A 7,986-nucleotide genomic window follows, 5' to 3' on the forward strand; every position below is an offset into this window, starting at 1 on the left:
TACAAACCAAACTGCCAGGCCAGGCATGGTGGCTCACGCCTGTAATCCCAACACACTAGGAGGCCGAAGTGGCTGGATCACCTGAGGTCACGAGTTTGAGACCGGCCTGGCCAAAATGACAAAACCTTGTCTCTACTAAAAACACAAAAAACTAGCCAAGCACAGTGACGGGCGCCTGTAGTCCCAGCTACTCAGGAGGCTGAGGCATGAGAAAGGCTTGAACCTGGGAGGCAAAGGTTGCAGTGAGCCGAGATCATGCCACTGCACTCCAGCCTGGGTGACAGAGTAAGATGTGGTCTCAAAAAAAAAAAAAAAAAAAAATCAAACTGCCATGGAGACTGCTTTACCTGAAATTTTGGTTTACAGCCTTCATTGGATTATCTATTGGGGCAAAGTAAAACTGGCAAGTGTGTATTGCTATCTCATGGCTAAGGTTCCAAGCTATTGGATATTCATTTATGTATGTGTATACATGTCTAGATGCGTTTATTTATATGTACACTTATTGTTATACATATGTTGTGTCTACCAAATTGGCTTATAAGTAAAAGAGCACTCATAAATTAAGTCAGTCAGTCTAAGCAATTTTCAAGTTCGTGTGACTTAAAGTATACCTTTACTAAACAAGCTGGCTTTAAAATTATTGGTGGGATAAAAACAGAAATGCCTTCAGAATTGTCAACATACATTTTGTCTGAATTTTATGTTTGTCTTTGCTATATATTTTTAAATGTCAGTGTTAATTCAAGCTGGTAGCTGCTTGGAGCAAGCTACTCAAAGTCTCACTGAAATAAATGCATATCTGGTTGCTTCCTTTGGGAAGGCTCATCAGAAACTCAAAAGAATGCAACTGCTCCTCTCACACCTACCTGTAACCTGGAAGCCCTAATCCCCCTCCCAGCTTCTAGTTGTCCTGCCTTTCCAGACGGAATCAATGTTCATTTTACAATGTTCATTTTACAATGTTCATTTTACAAAGTTGATTGATGTCTCATGTCTCTCTTGTTAAAAGTAAAAAAAAATTAAGTACAGTGCATGGGATAAATGTTTTAGGTAAACTTTTTTTGTAAATTAAAATCTTAAAGTTATTTTTAACACTCATTTAATATTTGGATCATTTCCAATTAAGAAATAGTTGTAATTATAGGGAAATATGTTTCTAAAATTATGGAATTGTTCTTATTTATAAATGCCCATATCTAACAGTTCAGGATTTCTTGCTTTTTAGAGTTTTGCTAAAGTTTTAGGTTACTAGGGATACAATTCTAATTAACACGCAATTCTGTATACAAAATGTGCCAGACAGGGTTATTAGTGGAAAAAAAATAATTTTGCCTAATTCAGAAGTTATCTAAAAATTAGCTCAAATTACAGATTTGAAAAGGTTATTTATGAAACAATGTAGTAGATGTGGAAAAAATTTAAACAATAAAATATTCTTTAAAACCTGATACAGAATTGGAAACATTTGGCTAATGAGCATTTTCATAATTAAATCTCTTAATCTTGATTAAAATAAAATAAAAAGTATTGTATAATGCATCGGCAGTTTAGCAATTATTTTTTCAATATAGTTAAACATGAAGCTGGATTTAGTGTAAAGCCAAATTTCACATACACACTTGGATTGTTTCACACTATGTTTACTGTTTTGTGTGGATAGTGCCAGAGTACTTACTGGTCATGTGCCTAAAGAGGATTTCTTTCTTTTTCTTTTTTTTTTTTTTTCCTTGAGATGGAGACTCATTCTGTCACCCAGGCTGGAGTGCAGTGGCTCAATCTCGGCTCACTGCAACCTCTGCCTCCCAGGTTCAAGCAATTCTCCTGCCTCAGCCTTCCAAGTAGCTGAGACTACAGGTACACACCACCATGCCCAGCTAATTTTTGTGTTTTTAGTAGAGATGGGGTTTCACCATGTTGGCCAAGCTGGTCTAAAACTCCTGACCTCAAGTGATCCGTCTTCTTGATTGCACAGAAGTATAATGATATTAGTGAACTTAAGGGTATTGAATTGTGTATCAGGAATAAAATATTCATTATGTGGGTTTTCAGGGACCCTAGGTAACACTGTAGCCTCCAGGGTAAATTAACTAGGAAAATTTAGGATTGGTTTTCTGTTTATTTGTTTTTGCTTCTAGTTTTCATTCATTTGCTGTTTATTCTCCTCTGGCTTTGCTTATGTATCCATATATATAAAACCCTGATGCTTTTTAGTTTCTAGTGGAAGGCTTTTATTTGGTTCTATGAATAGTTATTTTGTTTCCTCCACATTTCCAGCAAGTCATCATTCATTTCATTTACCTGGAATTCATAAGCTACTTTTGTCAAGCTGCAGGAATTGATGGAGCACACCAGCTATAAACTAACTTTTTGGATTTTAGGCTTCTTGATACTTTAAATGGGCTGAGTATACTTTCATAAATAGAATTTGAGTCAGATTTCTCCCTCTGCCTAATTTCTCCAACATTTGTAAACTGTTTGTGAATATTCTTAATTCATGACAATGTGTTTATTTGCATACAGTCAAGCAGGGTTGCCAGGGCCGCCAGGGCTGCTCAGGCAGAGAACCCAGAAACCTGGCATGCCAGCAAAAGGGTAAGAATTTCTTACTAGTCAGTTTCTGGCCTCTTTCCGTCTGTGTAAACTGATTAAATGTGAAGAAAAAGTCACTGTTCATCTCCTCTGTAAACTTTTAAATTAATTGGTTTAATAATAATAAGAGATTAAATCAAATATTTTGTCAGAAATGTAGAAAATGTAATGCCTTTTAGCTCACATGACTTTGGCAATCTTTGGGAAATAAAGATGGTTTTAGGGCCAGGTGCAGTGGCTCACACTTGTAATCCCAGCACTTTGGTAGGCCGAGGCGGATGGATCACGAGGTCAGGAGACTGAGACCATCTTAGCTAACACGGTGAAACCCATCTCTATTAACAATACAAAAAATTAGTCGGGTGTGTTGGTGGGCCCCTGTAGTCCCAGCTACTTGGAAGGCTGAGGCAGGAGAATGGCGCAAACTCAGGAGGCGGAGCTTGCACTGAGCCAAGATCATGCCACTGCACTCCAGCCTGGGCTACAAAGCAAGACACTGTCTCATAAAAAAAAAAAAAAAAAAAAAAAAAAGATGGTTTTAAAGATTATTGGTAAAATACAATTGTCTTCCAATTGTAAATATGTGGTCTAAATTATGTTCAAATATTAGGTTTGCTACATGCTTTAAGGTCATAGGCTGCTTTTCTGGTTTTTGAAAATTGTTTAACTCGCCTGCTTTCCTGCTAGGTAAGGCCTAGGTACATGTGGGGTTGGCCATGCCCTAGCTATGCTGGAAATAGTCAAACCTTATCAGAACATAACTTACTAGGTTTTACACTAAAGTTAAAATTGCTAAGAGTCACCATTGTAACATGCATTTAAGACTACTACAAACAGTTTTACATACAAGGTGTGTAAAAACGGTAGAATGTGTTCTTTTTGTAAAAGATTATAAAAGGTTTTTGCTTCTTTATAATTTCTGAGTTATCATCTGGCAAAATAAATAATTTATGGTAATATGGAATTTCAAAATAAAACTTCAGTTTCAAAATTGTCTTCCTAATGCCTGACTTTCTGGATGGATCAGAGGCCCCGAAAACATAAAGAGAAGAGGTAAACAGGATTGTTTGACGTGTTTAGGTACATGGGATTGCCAAAATGGTGTTCAATCTTCTTTAGGTTATATTTTTGTGAATAATCTAACATATGTTCCAAAATTGTATGGGATTTCTAAAATAGTATATGATATAAATTATAATTATGGTTTTTATGTTAAGTTATTGTAAACCACAGAAATAACCAAATTTCCTTGTATAAAGCTACAAACCCAAAAATTAATTAAATACCAAGAAAATATTTTGTCAGATTTTCATGTTAAGCCAGCTGACAGTGAAATTGTTTAAAATGTTTATAACCAATGCTTGACCCCATATTCCTGGGAAAACAATTAAGCTTCACATACATTTGGTCAGGCACGGTGGCTCATGCCTGTGATTCCAACTTTTTGGGAGGCCAAGGTGGCAGATCACTTGAGGTCAGGAGTTAAAGACCAGCCTGGCCAACATGGTGAACCCTCTGTCTGCTAAAAATACAAAAATTAGCCGGGCATGGTGGTAGATGCCTGTAATCCCAGCTACCTGGGAGGCTGAGGCAGGAGAATCCCTTGAACCCAGAAGCACAGTTTGCAGTGAGCCGAAATGGTGCCACTGCACTCCAACCTGGGTGACACAGCAAGACTCTGTCTCAAAAAAAAAAAAAGAAAGAAAGAAAAGAAAAGAAAAAGAAAATACCCAGTGGGTCATTTAAACGTTTTAAAGGGATCATTCGATTGTTATTTTCGATGCATATTTTCTGGTTGTAAAGCTTTCCCATGCAAGAGGGCTGATGTTATAACAGTAGATTATTATGCTGCAGTGTATTTTCACCGGGTAAAAAGGCTTTTTATGGTTTGAATCTTCTGAGAACATTGGAGAAAGACTTTCCTTGCCATCCACACTACAACAAAACTTCAGGACCTTGGACTTTGGGTTCATCACATCTCTCAGGGGGAGATGAGGCAGGAAAATAGGGTCTGGAGGCAGCGAACATAAGGCCAATTCACACTTCAGCTATGACAGGAAATAACCTCTCCATAGGGTGTAGGCCAAGTAAATGACTTTGTAACTTTACTTCATCTCTCCATTTACATAGGGCGTATCCCAGGTAGAGGATATTGAAACTCCCCAAAATTCTATAATGGGGCCTTTGATTCCCTATACTCAGGCTCATTCCCACACTGTGGAGTGTATTTTCATTTTCAATAAAACCCTTCATTCTTTTCTTGCTTTGTTTGTGCATTTTGCCCAGTTCTTTGTTTAAGATGCCAAGTACCTAGAGAACCTGCACCATTAACATTTGGGTGCAACTTAGTTTTTATACATTTTGGGGAGACATGAGACTTCATTCAAATACATTTAAGATGTACATTGTTTTGGTCCAAAAAGGCAGGACCACTGAAGGTGGGTGTGGGCGGCTTCCAGGTTATCGGTAGATTTAAATATTTTCTGATTAACAATTGTTTAAAAGACTTTATTGAAAAACCTGGGATCAATGGAAAGGAATGTCTAAGTTAAGATAAGGGTTCTGGACAGCAAGGTTCCTTTTTTTTTTTTTTCCCCCAGATGGAATCTTGCTCTGTCACCCATGCTGGAGTGCAGTGGTGCAATCTCGGCTCACTGCAACTTCAACTTCCCAGGTTCAAGCAATTCTCCTGTCTCAGCCTCCCGAGTAGCTGGGATCACAGGCGTGTGCTACCATGCCCAGCTAATTTTTGTATTTTTAGTAGAGACGGAGTTTCACCATATTGGTCAGACTGGTCTTGAACTCCTGATATCAGGTGATCCATCCACCTCAGCCTCCCAAAGTGTTGGGATTACAAGCGTGAACCACTGTGGCCAGCTGAACAAGGTTCTTATTTTGCAAATGAGTCCTCCAGGTAGTGGGCTTCAAAGAGACTAGATAGTAAATGATTCTTATCAGACTTAAAAAGGTGCCAGACTCTTAGCTGATTCTCTCCTGGATCAGGAAAAAGGCCTGGAATGGGAAAGGGGATTCTCTACAGAATGTAGGTTTTTCAAGAGATAACTTTGCAGGGTAATTTCAAAATATGGCAAGGAAATACATTTGAAGTTAGAATATTTTGATTTCTTTCCTTATCTGTCATGTAACGTTATATCAGAGTCAGGATGGAAAGCAGGCTATGTTAAATAAGCTCCTCTGAGGAGACTTTTTTGGTGTGTAGGGCATGACTCCCCAAACCTCTTAGGTAGAAATTTGGACAACAGAAGAAAAAAGGTTGGAGTTTAACCCTCAACACAAATAGAACACTCAAAACTCAACTGGTAAAAATATACTGAGATTTGTAGAATTCCTCATCTGAAACCTGTTCCATTGGTTTTACTTTACCTAAAATCAACCCCTTTTGGTAAATCCCGACTGTCTCCATTTCAAATTATAACAGGCAGACCTATGAAATTATTCCCAGAAAACTGTGAATATATGATATTAAAAGAGAATATGTTGTATAATTGCAACAGTTTTATAAGGCAGCCAACTAGAAACTATAATTTAGTAAAAGACTCCACAGTGACCTCCTGTAGGATGAAAAATTCAAGGACCATGGACTTCAACCCGGAGATTTTGTCTATCGGAAATAAGACCTTTTAAAAGACTTCCTTCAGCCAAGATGCAAGAGAATTATCAGGTGCTCCAAACCAATCCTCATACCACTAAGCTAAAAGAAATTGACTCATGTCACCCATTTAAAGAAAGCCACTTCGACCGGGCACGGTGGTTCACGCCTGTAATCCCAGCACTTTGGGAGGCTGAAGTGGGTGGATCACCTACGGTCAGGAATTCGAGACTGGCCTGACTACCATGGAGAAACCCTGTCTCTACTAAAAAATACAAAAAATTAGCTGAGCGTGGTAGTGTATGCCTGTAATCCCAGCTATTCGGGAAGCTGAGGCAGGAGAATTGCTTGAATCCAGGAGGCAGAGGTTGCAGTGAGGCGAGATCGCGCCATTGCCCTCCAGCCTGAGCAACAAGAGCGAAACTCCGTCTCAAAAAAAAAAAAAAAAGGAAAAGAAAAAAAAGAAAGCCACTTCACCAATTTGAACTTTGTCTCAACTGGTGATCTAAAAATATTCTCCAGAACCAACAAGAATGAGAAAAAGACAACATCTGAGATAGACAGCTTTCCTAAGACACTGGACTAGGCCTGTATCTATATAAACACTTACTATTAATAATCGTTAGTAGATGAAGTATATCTTTCTTTGCAAGTTCCCACTAAATTTCTTTTCTTGTTTTTATATCCCTAGTTATTGGACTTTCTTGCCACTATCAACAGCTATTGCCCACAGCAAACCTCTTCTTGCAGTGGGCTCAGGACTATGCTAGCAGACTACAGAAAAACACTTATTGGGTATGTGACCTCATGCCCCTCTCCAGTGGTTCTGGTGATTACCATGATGGATATCTCCTTTCCAAAGACAGATTAGATAGCATATCAGAAATATATCCACGTTTCTCAAGACCAGTGATCACTGCTTCATACTAGCATGACAAAGGATGACGTGCATCACTGGCCTGTTAATAATATTATACAAAGCAAAGCACACGGAAAGAGCATTTCAGTAAAAGAGACCAATTTGTTAGCTTTAGTGCTGGCACTGACCCAACTGAGAGATAAGGCAACTGAATTTGGGGATAGTATAATACAAATTTGGGACTGTTTTAGCTGGTTTACCCTCTCTTTTGGTCAGATTTAAGTTGGGAATGAAAGAATCACACCAAAGATACATGGCTCAATAGCACTAGAGATATGGGATGGATAACCAAGGAAATGTCTAACCACATCAGTATATCACAAAGTACTGATTGACACACCCCTGAATGGACACAGTGACTGGGTATTTATTGGTTAGCTCTAAATGGCTCTTTCTTGGCTGTGTGGCACCAATCTGTGGTAACGTTTACACCTAGGATGGTTAGGACGCTGTTCTTTGGGTTATGCCTGGGCACAAGGTTAAGCAGTTAATATTCCTTCAAGGCCTGCAAATCTTCCTCATTTACAATGTCAGTGGATTTCTTCTGTATCCCATCAGTATGATCATTTAGCTTCCATATTTCTGCCCAACTGTGTATTGAGTATGCCATTTGGCATGTAGAGGCCCTAACCAACGATATAAAATGAGGCCCTAAATGATAGCTGCATGGCTATCTCATTATTAAACAATGACGTTGCTCTTATGAGAAGGGCTGCAGACATGCTCACTGCAGCCCAGGGGGAAACCTGTGCTATCATAAAGACTGAGTATTATGTTTGTATCCCAGATGAATCCAATCATTAATAAGTTAATCACCGATATGGAAGCCCAAAAAACTAATCTTTCAGATCCAACATCCTCTCTA

The sequence above is a fragment of the Macaca mulatta genome, chromosome 3 (genome assembly GCF_049350105.2).
Source record: "Macaca mulatta isolate MMU2019108-1 chromosome 3, T2T-MMU8v2.0, whole genome shotgun sequence".
Lineage (NCBI taxonomy): Eukaryota > Metazoa > Chordata > Mammalia > Primates > Cercopithecidae > Macaca > Macaca mulatta.